The following is an 18011-nucleotide window of genomic DNA, read 5'->3' as shown; positions in this document are numbered from 1 at the left end:
CAGACTTGAATCTAGACACACTTAGTGTGATTCAGTACTTTACAGAACAAGGGTGCTTTTCTTTCTCAAAGCTATAAGAAGAACAATGCAATCCTTATCTTGCAGTATTTTTTTTTTTTTTTCCGGGAAGAAGACTATTATGACTGTCTCTGAGCCAATTGGTGAGTCTACATGTCTTCCAGTAGGGAGAGGAAATAAGCAAGCATTAGCCTGGTTCCAGGAAGATATGGTGATCTGTTTTTCAATGTTATTCTTCAGTTGTTTTTAATATTTCATGTAATATAATCTAGATACTGAGTTAGGACAAACTGTTATACAGTATGTTCATATAGTTTTCAGAAGTGTGTTCATTAGTAGGAGAGACCATGAATTGTACAAGGATGGTATAATACATGCTGAAAGCAGGTGGGAATATGCCAGGTTTAATGCACTACAAACTTGGAGCTTTGAGAGATTTGTCCAGCTTAACTTCTTTAAATGGTTTTCTAACCTCTCAGAGGTGTAGCAGTAGAGAAGCCCTATTAAATCCTTATTAAATCCTGTAAACCTTGGGATTGATTATTCCAGCTGAAATTATTCCAAGAGACACATCTTTTCTGCTCCACTTTCTCAGATCTGATTTCACACAGATTTGTTTCTGTAACATCCTTGAACCACTCATATATCCTCCTAGAATAAATTGCAATGCGCTCAGCTCACCCTAGTCATTTGCACCATACCTTGTCAGTGCAGGGCACTCTTTAAACAAGCAGGACTGGGAGCCTGTGTTTAGCTGCTGGTCAAGGAAGTATCAAAGTGATGGCAGAGACAAACCATCATGGTCTCCAAAGTATGTAAACCTGAGTGGCCTATGACTTAATGCAGGAAGCAGCATAAGCAGGACACTGTTTGGGATGGCAGCAACACATTCTTTCTTTTTGGCTTTGTTAAAGGGTTTATGGAGGGGGCACTCTGATATTAAAGCTTTTCCTGAATTGAGATGAGAGTCAGTAGGCCATGCTGTTCTAGGAGACTCTTCTGTCTTTTGCAGTACATGCATTTGAAACAAGAGTCAGGCATTCACAGTGAATTTCAGGACATGTGAACTCACAGGGAATGAAACTGAGGAAAATAAGACCTAAATCCCACATGAAGTTTAATAGCCAGGCTGATCACAGCCCTATAAACTCTTTTATTTCTGCCTGTACAGATGGTCTAATATTGCCAGATTCCATTTTCATTTTGTTGTTAGTCTGCACCCAGACTGCAATAAGTAAAAGCCTCTGTTGGAGTTGTATCTGCCTTTACAAATCTGGGCTTAAATTTGTAGGAGATAATAAACCTAGCTGAACTGACATGCACAGCTGGAGAACTTCCTGCCCCCAAACTGAGCACCTTGATATTTCCCATTGTAGACATCTCTTCCTTTTACTAATCTCTGGATCACTTCCAGAGACATGATGCAGTGAAGATGAGAGTGACCAGGCACCCAGTGAGAGGCATATAGCCACCATTCAGGATCACTGCTCTGGAATTTATCATGCAGTTACATGTAACTGCAAAGACAGAATACCACAAGCTAAGAGCACTCCCTTCCTGGACTGATGAAAGTATAGCATTTCACACTTTCCAAAACCTAGCAAACCAAATTGTAGGCAATCTGTGTATTTATTCTGCTGTAAAAAAGCACCCATCTGGAATTCTCAGTGAAAGTAACATCATAGAATTATAGACTAATATGAGTTGGAAAGAACGTCTAGAGCTGGAATGATATGCTGCTGAAGAAACATCCAACAGTGCAAAGCCAATAACCTAATTGTCAGTGACTTAATCCTTTCTGGTGTCTGTTCAATGGCTGACAGTCCAAGCCGTCCTCACTCATTCTCCATGCCCACATTCACTTCAGGAAAAGAGCAGGCCAGGTGGTCTGCAAAGCTGTCTTCTTCTAGGCAAAACAGGGTGAGTTCTGGAATTAAGGAGTGTGTCTTTCTGTGAAACAGAACAGAAAGCTGGGTGACTAATCTGATTGCAACTGCTGAAGTATCATGCTGGGAAAGTAGCATTTTCTAGGGAAACAAGGAACCAAACCATTTGACCTTTTAAAGGTCACTTTTAATGTCAGTAAGAAATCAGTTGGAAGCCAGGACAGCCGTGAAAGACTGATGTTATATCTTCCTACAAAAGCATTTCAAAGTAAGCAGACAGTCATGTTTTTTCACTGATGTATGTCCACGGAAAATGTACAACTCTTCCTCAAATGTACAGACAAAGATAGAGAAATCCAAAATAAAGAGGAAAATGGTTGCAAATCCAACATGTTTGACACCATTTAAATATTAAGTAGCTCATGAAAATATTTTAAAAAATTTGTTTACAAATACAAGAAATTAAGAAAATTTCTATCCAGTACAAAACATTCTTGATTTTGAAGCTCATAATTTAGGCTGTATGAGTACACAGTGATAAAGTCTTTTGTATTTCTCCCTCCTGCTTCCTCTGCTATTTGGAAACCCAAGGGGAGAACACTTGGAGGCATAGCCATCTGCTCCTCTGAACACATCAAGTTTAATCGCGTATTTTATCAAATTATGATACACCACATTTCATTTTTAAGGGAAAAATCTATGGTTCATTGTGCTTTGGCAGGAACTGAACAAACTGCAAAACACATTTGGCCTTCTCTTTAAAGGTCTTTCTAAATTGACCCTTCCCTTTTTTCTGATGTTCAATTCCTCATTGGCTCTCTGTCAGCTTCTCATGAAAATTTTTTAAATTATTTTTTAATCTATTTTATTCCCCCAAAGAATAAGGTGTTTTCATTGTTTTCCATCAAACTCCATTGTGAAGACTAAGTTCCAATTTGACAACTGTTATCTTTTCAATTAATTCAAAGGATGGGTTAAGGAGTAGATGAGGGGAGTTGGCCCTAATGCAAAATATAAAAACATATAAACTTATTCGTTTTCCTTTCTTTTCTGTTCTTTGGTTTAAATCTCCTTGAGACTTAGCTTGTATCTTTGTACAAGAGAAATAGAAAAACAATACAGAAGGAATAGACGACTGTGCTCTAACATTGAATGACATCAATAACTTCATGGAGTCATTTTTGTTCCTTTTTTCCCAGTTCCTAGGTAGTTCATGTTCATGTACATGTTCATGTTTATGTTCATGTTCATGTTCATGCCCTTTTTCTAGAATCAGACATATTGAATCTACTAATTATAAGAATTTATTAACATGTCTAAGAGGTTTAAAAAAAAAATTCTCCCTGCCTAACTGTACTCTTCTTTAATTAGAATACACTGACCACTGACTTGCTTTAAAATGTAATTGCTTCTCGATTTTGTTTAGACACGCCACCTTCCAGCTTTATTGTATAGTGTTATTTTCCTTTCTTCATTTTGTTTTTAATGCCCTGCCATTCACCAGTTTAGAGCCATTATCACATTTGGAGAAACAAATTTCCATTTTTCTATGGTAGAATAGATGGCCAAGTAAATATTTAACTATTTTTCAGACAAGAATGTGTTAAGTTGGGATGTGCTATCTCATCTTGTGTTACACTGTGAGCTTGTGCTTGTACATTGTGAAGGCAGGAGATGCATGACTTATGTCTAAGTTAATATATAAAGCTTATGCTTTGTTTCATGTATCCTTTCCCTGAAGCTGTGAGATACAGACAGACTGCAATGTAATTAATCTGTTTTCAAGAAATTTTCTTTTCTTTTGTGTTCTGGCAATTTTGGTCACACTGAGTTTCTTAATTTTCAGGGAAACAGAAAGCATAGAATCTAAAATCTAGTAATTAATCTGTATCTGCCCAGGCTATTGCTTTAAAATGACAGTGAATCTTTAAGAATTAAACATTCAGTCACAGCATGTTACAGTAAACTCACTGAAACTTAATATTTTCTGAGAGACTTTCCAAAGCATGCATTTAACTGAAGTCATGTAATGACACTTAATTGGATATTTTTTTTGCTGGTTTCAATCAACTGAAGTAATTATTAATGTGGAGCACAAATGGAGCTGAATTTGAAGACATGCTCATTGAAACTCTTTTCTCATAATACCAATAGACCATAGTGCAATCGTTATAACTCTTGTGGTTGATAATCTTCTGGATCTGATTAATTGTAAAAACTGATAAAAAATTCTATTTTGAGGATAGTGTGGCCTTGATTCATTGCTTGCAGTCGACTGAAAAACACATTTCCCAAACCACAGAAAAACACGAAGTGAATGAGTATCAGCCTTGAAATAAACAATAGACCGTTGACTTGCAAAAGGTAAGCTGTGGATTTCATAGGGATATGAAACACAGAAGTCTGAGTGCCTCACTTTACAAGTAAGTAAGGAAAAATGAAGGCCACTGTTGCTTTAAAAGCTTTCTTAAAAAAACCCCATTGCCAGCACAATTTGCTACTAATTGTACCTGATCTCATTTATCTAAATCCTTCTCATCCTTGCCTATTTTCCATCACATTTATCCATGGTTATGCTTTCATAACAGTCACTTTGCCTGCAGGTGGGATGGTAGGACATTAGGTACCACTGCACTAGTGCTGTTTCTTTGACAAGTGACAGGTGGCTTGTTTCTGTCCCTGAGGGGTGGGATAATTTGTCTCACCAATAAGTTCAGCCTCTGGCAGCCTAGAAGCTAAGGGCCTTGAATGTTAACTCAAATTGTGGCTGGGGATGCATAACAAGACTATCTCTGGAACCAGCACACTGACCAGGAGAATATGCAGCCTGCAGAACAAAATGCCTCAGTACACACTTAGCTGCTACCTACTGATACAACTAGAATAAAACACACTGATGTTTGTGGCATATAAATTACATGACATGACTCATTTGTCATACCCTAAATAATTGTAATTGTAATTGTAGATTTAGAATTTCTTAGCATGAAGTATGCTAGACTTGAATTAAAATGTAGCATGTAAATCAGAAATCTAAAAGTAGTAGTAGTAATAATAATAATAATAAATTATCAATGGAAAGTGTATAACTCTTTTTTTACAAATACAGACATCTCATAGAAGGGCTTACACATTTAGGATTTACAGACAGCTATTACTCAGACCTGTGGTGATACTTTGCAATACATATGCAGTCACTGTTTATAATTTCAGATGAGATTAAAATGGCTTCAAAAAGTCATATTTGTGTATATTTCTCTTCCACCCTTTTGTAAAAATAGGATATCCCTATTTTATAGAAGGTTGTCTGGCTGTTACCTTATTTTTCCCTGAGTTGGGGATGGGAGGAAAAGATCTTAAATATTATTCCTTAACATTAAAGCTTTCCTCTGGGATAATTAAAATAGCTGTGAAGTGTTTTCAATTTGTTGATAAAAATACTCTGAATCTGCACTTTCTTTGAATGTATTTTTTGAGTTACTGATTCTTTTGATGATAAAATGTCACCAGAGGATGGGAATTCCGTTCCTGAGTCTCATTGTCTGCAAGTCCTGCAGGGGAATAAGTTGTCTTTACTCAGTGCCACCACAGTGCCAGGTTATGTAAAGAACTTTGATAATCATCACAATTTAATGCAAGGACATTCAACAGTAAAAGTAAATAAACATAATCATGCCTTTGGTACAAACTGATTTCTTAAAGAAAACAAACAAACAATTCCACTTAATTTTACCTTTATGCATGTTATGTTGTCCATGTTATTTATTTGCTTGGAACATCCAGGAGGAAGATGAGAAAGTCCTTTATTTCCTGAAGATCCAGTATCTAGTAGATTTATTAGTAAATTCTTAGAAAATTCATCCCATCTGCAAAGGAAAATTCACAGTACATGTCTCAGGAGTAAATCACAGTATTTATATAGCACATCCTCTAGTAGGATGAAACAAAACTCATTCTTATTATAGGTCTGTGGTCAGATCCTCCGTATTTTGGGAACATTTAGCTTATTGATGAAAACTCACGTTATGAGTTTATACTGTATTCTTGCAAGTAATCAGGGTACATCCAGTAGAAATATTACCACAAAGCACTGAGGCAGATACAGGGAAGAAATAAGGTGCAGATTATAAACAGCCATGGCTATTAACTGCTAGAGCTTTTATGGAAGCATTATGGATAGTCTTAAATCAAGACTAGTTGTGCTCTAGCTCAGGCTGGGTCTTGCAGAGCATTTTCTGGATGAGATTGAGATACACTGGGGACAAAACAGCTAACTGTAGTGGTTCTTTCTGACCTTAAAATACATGGAAGAGGGAAAACCATATACTGCATGATACATATATCACAATGCATACTGAAATGCTGGGGTCAGTGATCGAACAACACTTTCAGGCAGGAAATAAGAAAAAAACCCAACACTTTACTTTTGGTTTAATTGAAGGTTATCTTTGAACACTCAGAGCATTAGAAAGAAATCTTCTTCTGGTGAGAGGAGCTGTGAACACTCAGTGAAACAAAGAGGACATGGAGTTTTCTAATACAGGAGATGTATGTGTGTGTGTGTGTTTCTGTGTGTCAGCTAGTGTTATTTCCACCCCCACTTATGGATAAAATTATTAAACTTCTTGCAAACAATTGCTAAATTTGGTATTATTTTTGAAAGGATAAAATTGCAGCCCTTTTTACCCTCATAATAGGTAAGCAGAATATTGTCCCTTAAATGCTTCTGAACTCTTTAAACTGTTACCTTGCATGAGTCTTTGAAACTGGTTTCTGGTGAGGATTTTAAAGGAATAATTCATTATTTTAATATCATTTTAATATGAGGAGCTATATTTCCCCTAAAATAAATGGAAAATAAAATTAATAATAAAGAATCAGTATTAATGATTTGTTCTTCTGAATAATGATTGAAGATTCTTTCAATGTGCCCATTTTTCACTCAAACAAAAAAGAAGTATTTGGGTTTTGTTTGTTTGTTTGTTTGGTGTATTGCATATGGTAAGCAAGAATGCTGAATTCACTATATGGCAAAAAAATGTAATGAGTATATTTAGGCATGGAGTAATAAATCTAAAGTTTAATAGATAGAATAAAAGCTTTTCTAGCACATGCAAGCAAGATGCTTTCATACCAATCTTGGCTGCCGAGAAAGGAAAGAGCAAATAAAATTTATGATATGATCTGTGGCTATATGAGTGCAGATGTGCACAAATATTTTCCAAAGAGAAAGCTTCCTCAGCTTTGCTTCCATTAATAAGTATAATTTTAAAAAGTCATTATGTAGCTAGCAGTATGTGTGCTAATAAATACCAAATAATTCAGGCAAAAGTTGGTGTTTAGATGTTCCACTTAATTTTCAGTCTGGATTTCATTAATTCATTTAACTTGTCCTTTCCTCCAAAGAAGGGAGGGTACAGTTTCTTCCTTGTGGCTATTGTCTGATAGTGAATAAGCAGCATTAGAAGACCTGAGCTGTTAAGGGGTCTTTTTTTTGGAGCAAAGGATTGAGTCTGTGACAAGGACTGAAAGCTAAGCAGGTTGTCTGAGTAAGTTCTAAATATTATTTCCCCTTCAGACTGTACATTTTTACACTTATGATGCCTGAGTGGTGTCTTTGCTTTATTCCTATTTAAAGCTTTTTGAATGCAGATTTAAAATTAATCTTCCTTTTTTTTAGGCAAGCAGTTTCAGTTTCTGTTCTTATAATTTGCTTACTGGTAGCTAAGAAGGTCTTGAGTCAGCTTTATTGTATATACAATAATTCATAGAATCACATAATCATAGAATATCTCAAGCTAGAGAGCACCCATAAATATCATTGAGTCCAACTCCCTACTCCTTACAGGACTGCCTGAAACTTAACCATATGACTAAAAACATTGTCTAGATGCTCCTTGAACTCTGACAGGCTTGGTGACGTGACCACTTCTCTGGGCAGCCTGTTCCAGTGACCGACCACCCTATCAGTGAAGAACCTTTTCCCAATGACCAGTCTGAACTTCCCTGATGCAGCTTCATTCCATCTCCTCATGTCTTGTTGCTGGTCACCAGGGAGAGGAAATCAGCACCTCCCCTCCACTGCCTACCTTGAAGAAGTTGCAAACTGCGAGGAGGTCACCACTCAGCCTTCTCTTCTCCAAGCTGAACAAACCCAAGTGACCTCAGCTGCTCCTTGTAAGTCTTGTCCTCGAGGCTGTTCAGCATCTTGGTCATGCTCGTCCGGACACACTCTAATAGTGTGATGTCCTTCTCATACTGCCATATTGTTATAATATTTACATTATTTCTTGAACATGTTCAAAACAGGAAGCTACTTTAATTAAAACAAACACAAGAAGGGATTTCACGGTAAAACACTGTAAGAGATGAACTGTTTCTCAGCTGACCATATATTAAATTAATGAATGAACTAGCTGATTACCACTCAACTAGTATCCAGTTCACAGAAGTATAGTACCTGTGGAGTCACTAAATAATATACTCCACAGCAATTTATTTCATCACAAGATGAGAAGCAGGAGGAAGAATAAGGTCTGGCCTTGTCTGAGTGGAAGGAGACAGTGAAGAGATCATGGTCTGTACTACATTTACCTTCTGGGTGACTGTAGTATGACTGTTCTGAGCTTTATAAACTCCTCTTTCTTCTGAACAGAACTTCACTCATCTATATCTAATGAAAAAAAGTTAGTAAAGATGGACTGATGTGCCATAGAATATTAATTCCTTCACAAAGATCCCTTTCCAATTTTTTTTTTATATTGTATAAATTCTTTTTTGATCTAAAAACACTTCATGGAGAAAATGTTATGTTTGTCCAGTGTCAAAGATCAAGCCACCTCAGCTGGAAAATTTGAATATGCAGAATTGGAAATTAAACTCCTAATTCAATGTGGATTATCTCAGATCCCCAGATCCAGCCAAACTCTGCATTATCCTGAGATTGGTTCACCACAGGAATCTCATTTTCACTGCTTATATCCTGCAGAGGCTTTTCTTTTCCCCACAATACCAATATTGAGTAATGACATTTTAAAAACTTTGTTGAGAGTCACCATTTTAATCTCCTTAATTGCAAAGACAGATATTAGGTCTTCCACACATTTTTAGGCTGAGAATCTGTATTTTATAATTTCATTCATGGATTGAAACTGAGTGCCATGAACAATATTAAGATTGTCCTACCTTGGACCATAGTCTATTAGCTTTTTCACTTATTAATGAAATAGCAAGGTAATATTTGTATTTGTATGCTCCAACAGTGCAAAAGGAGTGTCCAGTGTCCAGAGGTGCTTTGGTGGATAAGGAAAGACAGAGCAGTTACCAATTACATTAAAGTACATCTTCAGCTTGTGTGGGTCAAGATAGGTCCAATAATTTCACTCCAACTACATCATTTTATAGCAGTTAAGAATCCCATCAACTGTGATTTTTGTGTGAGAAATCAAATGCATATGGTTCAAGAAATTACAGTGTTAAAATTTCCATGACAACATTAACATGATCACACTGCACTTATGGTTTGTGGTATTTTGGATTACTGGCCATACTGAGAAATGCTTTCATGCAGATTTTATAGTGTATGTATTATATCAAAAATAGTCTTTGCATAGGAATATTAACATTTGAATTTCCTGACTGTTGAATATTTTAAATTCATAACTTAATATCTGTATTAATATTAGGTGTTTATTTTCATGGAATTTGTAAGAAAAAGAAAATGGATATGAGAAAGAAGATAATTAACAAAAGGAGGAAAATAAAAAGGAATTAGATACATGCTTGTCCTGGTTTCAGTGACACAACCACAACAATGCTTCATTTCAAACCCATGGGAAAATAAAGCTCCCTGAGACTGCAACAGACATGCAGATGCCAATACCAGCCTAGGTGACCTAGGCATTTTCTTCTCTGTCCTTTATCTGTTCAACACTCACATGATGAATTCTCTGTTTGTAATCCTACAGTTCTTCCTGCAATTGACATCTTAAGGAATTTCTGTTGTAATATTGCTAACACAAAACATGTAGCTACATCATGTGATTGCCAAAGGTTAGCACCTGACAAGATGTCCTTGGAATGCAGCAGGAGCTGGTTCTTCTGACTGTCAGTGTCTGCCTCATTGGCACTGGCTGAAACACGAAGGACTTCTTCATTTATCAGCTGCATCTGTTTTGTGGTTCTCCTAATCGTTCAAAAGAATGCAAAAGAAATGCAAATGTAAAGTCTGCAGTCATAGCTCAGAACAAAAATGAGGGAAAATTGGGGTGGGGCAGGGGACAGTGGTTTATTTTTCGTTGGTTTGGTTTGGTTTTCCTACAGAAATTATAATGAATCTAGTCCATCCAGTGCAGTATCCTTTCTCCAGTAATCATCAGATGATTATGAAACAGAACTCATCTAACAATTGAGGAAGCTAATCAGAATGTATTTTCTCATTTGAGGCCATTCTGCCCTCCAAGCCTTGTTGCTGATAGATGTTGCATTTAGCCCCTTTGTAAATGCAGGACTTAGAAAGGTGAATTCCATAACCTGTGACAATGTTTATATACTCACACTGATGGAAACTTGTACAGAGGTTGTTGCAGCTATCACACTCTTGGCCCTGACGTGTAGAAACCATTGCAGCATGTCAGACTGTATCTGCAAAAGGAGGACATGGCATTTCTTGTTTTTAATAACCTGTGGATCATTATGTTGCATCTAACAGAATCATGCTATTTGTAATTTACACAATGACCTCCTTATTGAGTTAATACCTATTTCTATGTATTGAGCAGCTTTTTTTTTTTTCAAAATAGTTTCAGTGCTTTCTTCCACATTTCATTGTACCTATCCCTGAATATAAGTTTTCCTGAAAGCTTAAATTTAGCACAAAAACTTCTACAAAGTATATGTCTCTGTATTGAACTTGGTGTAGTCTTCCTTTATGCAGCCACAGTGGTTGTATTCAAGTTATTCTTCCCTTCTTCAGTTTCTATGTTTTCCAACATAATCAGGTTATCTTTAATGACTGTAACCTTAATTCAAGTAGGAGATAAAAAATAACAAGTATCCAGAATGACTTGAAACAATCTGTGTATTAGCTTCAACCATACTCAAGCTGCTTCTGTAGGCACTAGTTGCTGTGTTGGTCTTTTTAGCTTGTATACTAATGTTATGTTTGTAACATTGAGTGGAGGATGATGTAGGAAAGATAATGCATAAAGAAATTCTGTAGACTTTTCTTTCAAGCTTAGAAAATTCCCTCAGCATAAACATTAATCCACTTCTGTTCTTTGCCTCCTGCTTGACATCAGTGCCATTTATGTTAGTCACAGGCATGGTGCTAGGTCATAGTAGGTAGTGACTATCATCTAAACACTGTGGACAGGTGGCCTTTAAAAAGGCATGCAGCAGTGAATTTAAATGCTTTTTGTGAGGAAATCTGGAAATCTTCACAGCTGAGAGCAAACAGTGCAGCAATTGTGAAAATCAACATATCCAATCTGGGAACTGTCAAGAGCTGACTGGCTTTAGGTGTAGGAACTGGACAAAATCTGAGGAAAGCCAGCAAAGCAACTCAAAAAATATTACTGCAATGCCACCCACAAACGTTAGCAGAATAATTGTGTTTCCCTGTGTGTGAAGGTGATGTTACTTACCTTAGGGACAGAGGACTGTGAAGACTGTTCTCTTCCCCAGGCTCTGCAGGGAAGCAAGTTATTTCCAAAGAGGGCTGATGAAACTTGAAACTGCTTGTTTCTGTCCTTGGGGAATTTTGTTTGTCTTGTGGCAATGAGAAAGTACTTGAGGTAGCTGAGTGACTGGAGTTATGTTGCCACAGGTCTTCTGGAAGGACCCAGCAGAGAGCAATCCTAGAGTGCTAGTCAGTGCAGCTAATGGGGATCCTGTGGGTCGTTCTCTTACACTCTTTATAATTCAGCAGTGGGGTGGATAACAGCTTCTGTAGTTAGCCTCTGCCAGTGTATGCTCTACACATATGGTAAGCTGAGGAAGGTCTGAGCTTACATGGAGCAGACATTTGAAAACTCCTATTCTGACAGTCATTTCTATGCCTTCATCTTTTAGGTCGCTACCTGAGCACTTGGTGTGAATCTTGGGAAAAGAATTGCTCTGGCGTGTTGAAGAAGATTTCAAAATAAGTAAGCATGTTTTCTGTTTGCTTTATTATTTCCTCATGAGAACTTATTTAGACACCAGAAACTGCAGGTTTGACTCTCTGTAGTTCAATGGCCAGAACCAGGAGCTCAGCTCCTCAAAATGCAGCCATTTATCAAGTGCTTTAAGTATCAGTAAAACTATCTAGCATCAGCCCAAATTTGTGTTTTCCTCCTAATTGCCTGTTACTTTGTTGCAAATGGATGTTTCAAAATGCCAGCTCACATTCACGTTATGCATTTCACTATACCAATACCCCATCTAAACCAGGTATTGTTTCAAATTGCCTACCTTTCAGTTTCCATCTACATAGTGGGATTGCATGCTATTTCATAAATTAACAACAGTTTCTAACCTGCTGGTTCATCTGCAAGGGTGAAAGGTGAATGTTCAATGATTTCCACCACAGTTAACATAAACATTGACCTGATCGACTGCAGTGCTCCCTCTGTGTCGTAACATAGCCACAGATTTATCATTCCTGCCTCAGTTTTGCTTCAGGCGCCTGATTAAAAAGCCCAGACCAATGTCTGCTTTTATCTGCTTACTTTGATTTTCATTTTGGAGCACTTTACCAGGACTGTACTCATGCCTCCCTGCTGCTCACATGCTTTGTGGCATTTATTGTCTGAGTTTTCCTCTCAGTGTGGCACCAAGGTCTAACTGCATAATATACCTTCTGCATGCAAGGATAATCTGCATCTTCCTCACCACTCTACTATATTAGATATGATTTCTATAATGTTGTGGATAAAATAGAAAAAAAATAAAAGCAATCACAGAAATCCCTGAGATTTTCAAGTTGCCTCAGAAGACTAATAAAATTCACCATATGTTTCTTCTATCTGCTGTGAACTAGGCTTCACTTCTTAAATCCATGCAAGAATCTGAAGGTTTAGTGTGATGATGTCATCTAGATGAATAGTTTACTAGAGTTATTGCTATTAATCATGGCTTACTATTGGTCTGTTTAAAACCACATGGGGCATAGCATTAGCACAAAAATATTTATTAGGAAAAATGAGTTTTCAGAAGTAAAGACTTATTGAACTTGCACATGACTTGATAAAAAAAAAAAGAAAAAAGAGAAAGATTAAACTACTCAGTATTGCTTAAAATGCAGGACCTTTCAGATAAATGACACGGTTTAATGTTAGTCTCATTATCCATATAAAAATTCCAAGAATAGGAGACAGCATTTTAATGTCTAAGAAATGAAGGCATTTGTTTAAAAATGGATGCATGACAATATTTGTTTTCAAGCCTTAAATATTGTTCTATCTGTGCATTTTCATGTGTTTTAATATTATTACAAAAATTCCATTATCTATCAATACCTGTCTTTAGTTTTGAAGAGTTTGATATGACATTAATCACAGAACAGAAACTTCCAGGTCTGATACAAATTCTTTTGCTGGAGCAAAACCAGTTCTGTAAAGATTGATACAATAAAAATATAGAATAATTTTAAATATTTTGTTTTAGTAGTAGAAAGTATTTCCTTCTAAGGCCTGGAAGCAATATTAAATAACATTACTTCCTCTCCTGAATCTAAAAATACTATAAATGCATCCAGCAGTTATATAAGTTTAAGGGGAAAAAGTAAGGTCATCTATAAACAAAAAGAGGCTAAATCAACTATAGCACAACTAACTGCCTCATTCTTCAAGGGCTAAAATAAGTTGATAAACAGCAGTGATCAGATTTTTTTCTTCATGTACAGCTGTGCTATTTTTGGTTCATTATAAATCTTCAAATCTTCTCATGAAATGTTCACCTTTCACATATGACATGGATAGCAAACTAGAATGTGACCTGTGCATTTGAAGGTATTTTCAAAGACAATAAACATAGGCTTTTCAGGTCCATAGAAATCACACAGTTTTAATATTCTAAAAATGGTAGCAAGGTCAGGTCATCTTTTAATGATTTGAAAGTCAAAGTATTTTAAATTTGAAAATCCCTGTAAATCCAAAATAGGCAATTATTTTTTTTTCCCTGGTCAGCTCACATAAGAGCTAAACCAGAAATGATGGTAACCAAACAGGGTGATTTTTATTATTCCTAACATGAATTAACAAACACCTACATTAAGATACTTCTTTATTGTAGTAGACATTCAGTTCAAAGTGATAATCCTGAACAATACAATCCCTTATTTATCTTTAATTCTTTTATGTTAGAAAATCTAACATACTGTTTGCCTTGACTCTTTAATATGACCTTAGAAAAAAAGAAAAAAAAGAAAAAAAAAAAATCCTGCCCATGAGTTTGTTTGCCATGGCCTTAATAGTTGAAGAGATGACATGTGATATGAGAGCTCTAACTTAGCAGGCAAAGGTATATGATAACCTCTTATGACCAGAAATTGGAATCAGTTAAAAATAAAAAAGCAATTAATCTGTTGGAACAGATGAACACTGGCTGTCAGAGGTTTAAATCATGAGTAGTTTTCTTCCTTAATTGTATGCTGTAATTCAACCACACATTTCATGTTAAAATCTTTGGGTGTTGAAGGTAAGCCAACAAGTTTACAATAGTTACATGAGTACAGTGATCCACTCTGGTCTTTAATAAATATATCTAGCTAAAGCAAGTGAGTTGTAGTAAAGTATTTTGGTTAATAATGCATGATTTCCATAACAGCAAAAACTGACTTAAGTTTTATTCTTGCTAGATTGGCACAGGTTCTTAGATGACATAGATTAGCAGAGCTTCAGTGAATACAGTACTCTCAGTTATAGATAACAGCTGAGGAACATAATCTTGTGCCAGTAGAGATAAAAGGAGTCTTTTTGGTCCTATATAGCAGACTGGTTGTAAGAAGAGTCATTGCAATAGTAATAGGATAATTGTGGAGGCCGAAGCAGTTGTCAAAACTTTTTCTGGAAGAAAACAGTGTATTTGACAAAACTGAAATATCTGTAATGTATTTCTGCTTTCCAGGACATGCTTTGAGTAGTCACAACATGACTAAAATAAGGAACATTACTGCCTACTAAATAAATATTTTTTTCCTTAAAAAATGTCAATGTTTTGAAGCAATATTTTTCTTTACTTTTGCAACATTTGATTTAGCATGTACTGGTATCTCATCTCAAAGACAACTTTATTTACTTCTTTTTTCCTCCCTTCTTCCTTCCTATCCACTGAAAAAAAGGCTACATTTTAAGGGAAATGAACTTACTAATGCAAGAGGAAAACAGGAAAACTTGCTCATGTGAGTCCTTTACCTGACTGGGGAGGGAACAATGAACCTTTGATGATACTCCCTAACACGAATGGCTGTGGACATTTTAGATATTCATATTACATCATAAGATTTTCCAAACATGCTATAGGGGCTTTAGAGGGGACTTAAAACAAAATCCCATTAAAATTTCATCAGTTTCAAAATTTTGCTTCTTGAAAGTAGCAATGTGTTATCTCATCTTGTCTGTACAACCCATTGAACAGGCTGCACTGACAGTCTGGTGGGTGTGGTATTAAAAAAAATAAATATCCAAGTTCAAGATTAATGCTTATCCAGGTGTGTGGCAGCACACTGTCCCCGCCCCCCGCCCCCATCCTGCCAGCAGGAAAGGAAAATTCTCCAGGCAGGGAGAAGGGGAAGGAAACCCTGGAAGCTGCAGGTTGAAATTTGAACTGGCCAATCAAGATGTGTCAGGTACACTGAGGTGACCCTCCTGGCCAATAGGGATTAAATGACCACAGGTCAGATTTGACAGGGGTATAAATGGGGTCCCAACGGAGGACATGTGGCAATCAGTCCTCCTTGGAGCAGCGGGTCTGCAGTCAGGGACTCCCTCCTGGGTCAGGGCACAGCCCCAGGTAACTCCTCGAGGAAGAGAGCCCTCAGCTTTTAGGTGAGTGATAAGCGCATTTTGGAGCCATCACTTTAAATCTTGGGGATTCTTGAGACGGTTGTGTAGTCTTAATTCTCTTTACATCATCGAGCCTGTGGTTTATAAAGTGTTACCAGACTTCTAACTAACTTTTTACTGAAGAATAAATCTGAGTTTTAATACCTGTTGGATTTGGTTAGTTGTGCATCCATATCAAGGTGTTCTAAAACTTGGTGTACTCACAGCACAACAGAGGGACAAGCTGTGTAGGGGAGAGGGAAGAATGTCTGTCATACTGTCCTGGGTTCAGCTGGGATAGAGTTAATTTTTACAGGAACCTGGGAGGTGGGGGGCATAGCCGGGGCAGCTGACCTGAACTAGCCAAGGAGCTATTCCATACCATGTGACATCATGCTCAGTATATATATAGGGAGCGGGCTGGGGGGGTGGATCCTTCTTTCGGTGGGGGAAGTGGCGGAGCGTCAGGTCCCAGGTGGTGAGCAGTTGCACTGTGCATCACTCTTTTTGTATACTCGTTCATTAGTACCGTTGTTGTTGTTGTAATTCCTTTGTGTTGTCCCAGTAAACTGCCTTTACCTCAACCCTCGAAGTTCCAGGGTTTTTTTTTTTCTTTTTTTCTGTCCTCCGTCTCCCCCCATCCCACGGGAGGGGGGCGGGAGGAGTGAGCGAGCGGCCGCGTGGTTCTTTGTTACCGGCTGGGCTAAAACCACGACAGTCCTTTTTGGCGCCCAACGTGGGGCACGAAGGGTTGAGATAACGACAGATCTGGCCGGAGCCTGTTTGAAACAAATTTGTCATACGCATTTCTTATACTAGATAAATAGATGTTAGTCACAATGTTGATTAATTTGTTTACATGGTGGCGCTTTGTAAGTTCTTATATGCTCTATGTATTGCCTGTAGTTGCGTATCTCATCTCTGGGAGAGTGGGAGTATTATTTTGCTGTACTGGGCAATGTCGACTTGTGAAATGATTACATCACTGGTCATGAGGTTAAGCTGATATCTGTATGAGGCAGTGATATCATTTCCATACCTTGGGCACCTTCTGTCGGATTTTATTGGTAATTACACCCAATCCATTGGGAAGTTGGGGGGGGATACTTCCCCCCGTCCATTCCCCTCCCTTTTCTCCTTCCGACTAATTACAACAGTTTTCGAGAATTTTGAATATCCTTGGGATGCGCAAGCCAGTGTGCTGTTAGTGCTATGCCTCCTGACTATGTTCCAGGTCTTGTTTAGGGCTACAAAAAGGCTCTTTAAGAGTACCACCCAGAGATCTGTCCCAAAGCTTGATATGCATGGGTGGCACGGCATGTGGGAGGATGTGGGAAGGTAACTAGAGAACTTCTCACCTCCAGTGACTTGGAAGTTCACTCCTGAACAACTACAGAACCCTGATGAAGTGATAGAATTTTTGAAAGAAAAATGCTGTGGTTATCCCAGAGACACACAACTCACTACACTGTGCTGGGCCCTGGCCGGTATCTACCAAACACTGCTTGATATTAGGCAGCATCCTCAGGGAGAAAAGGGGGAAAAGATGGAGAATATGACAACATGCACCGTGGCTACCCCAACCCCGACGACAAGCACCGTGGCTACCCCAACCCCGATGACAAGCACCGTGGCTGCCCCTACCACGACAACAGGTACCGTGGCTACCCCTATCCTGGTGACAGATACTGCGGCTAAACCAGAAAACCAACCTGTGCCAGTATCAGTCGTCCCTGTACAGAAAAAGAAACACACAAAGAAATCAGTTCGCTTAGTGAGAGATGAAAGTGAACCAGGGTCATCGCGAGAACAGGAGGAAGAGGTAGAACCTGAAATAATTACCCGATCTCTATCCATGAGTGAGTTGCGTGACATGCAAAAAGATTTTAGCCGCCACCCAGGTGAGCACATTGTTACCTGGCTGCTCCGGTGCTGGGATAGTGGGGCTAGTAGTGTGAAATTAGAGGGTAAGGAAGCCAAGCAGTTGGGATCTCTGTCTAGGGAGGGGCATCGACAAGGCGATTGGAAGAAAAACACAAGTTCTCAGCCTCTGGAGGCGACTTCTGTTAGGTGTAAAGGAAAG

General features: G+C 37.8%; 2 long non-coding RNA genes across 2 annotated transcripts; both read right to left on the bottom strand.

Moving 5' to 3' along the window:
* Positions 1 to 384: 384 nt before the first annotated feature.
* LOC142026698 (uncharacterized) lies at positions 385 to 8400 on the bottom strand. Its single transcript, XR_012648889.1, has 3 exons — positions 7994 to 8400; positions 5638 to 5770; positions 385 to 1968 (listed from the first exon to the last, which is right to left on the bottom strand). It is a non-coding gene; the product is annotated as an uncharacterized LOC142026698 (long non-coding RNA).
* A 1564-nt stretch (positions 8401 to 9964) lies between these two features.
* LOC142026697 (uncharacterized) lies at positions 9965 to 13253 on the bottom strand. Its single transcript, XR_012648888.1, has 3 exons — positions 11549 to 13253; positions 10461 to 10547; positions 9965 to 10089 (listed from the first exon to the last, which is right to left on the bottom strand). It is a non-coding gene; the product is annotated as an uncharacterized LOC142026697 (long non-coding RNA).
* Positions 13254 to 18011: the final 4758 nt, after the last annotated feature.

Source organism: Buteo buteo, chromosome Z (assembly GCF_964188355.1).
Source record: "Buteo buteo chromosome Z, bButBut1.hap1.1, whole genome shotgun sequence".
Lineage (NCBI taxonomy): Eukaryota > Metazoa > Chordata > Aves > Accipitriformes > Accipitridae > Buteo > Buteo buteo.
Note: the sequence above shows the minus strand (reverse complement) of the source record. Positions and strands in the feature narration are given on the sequence as shown.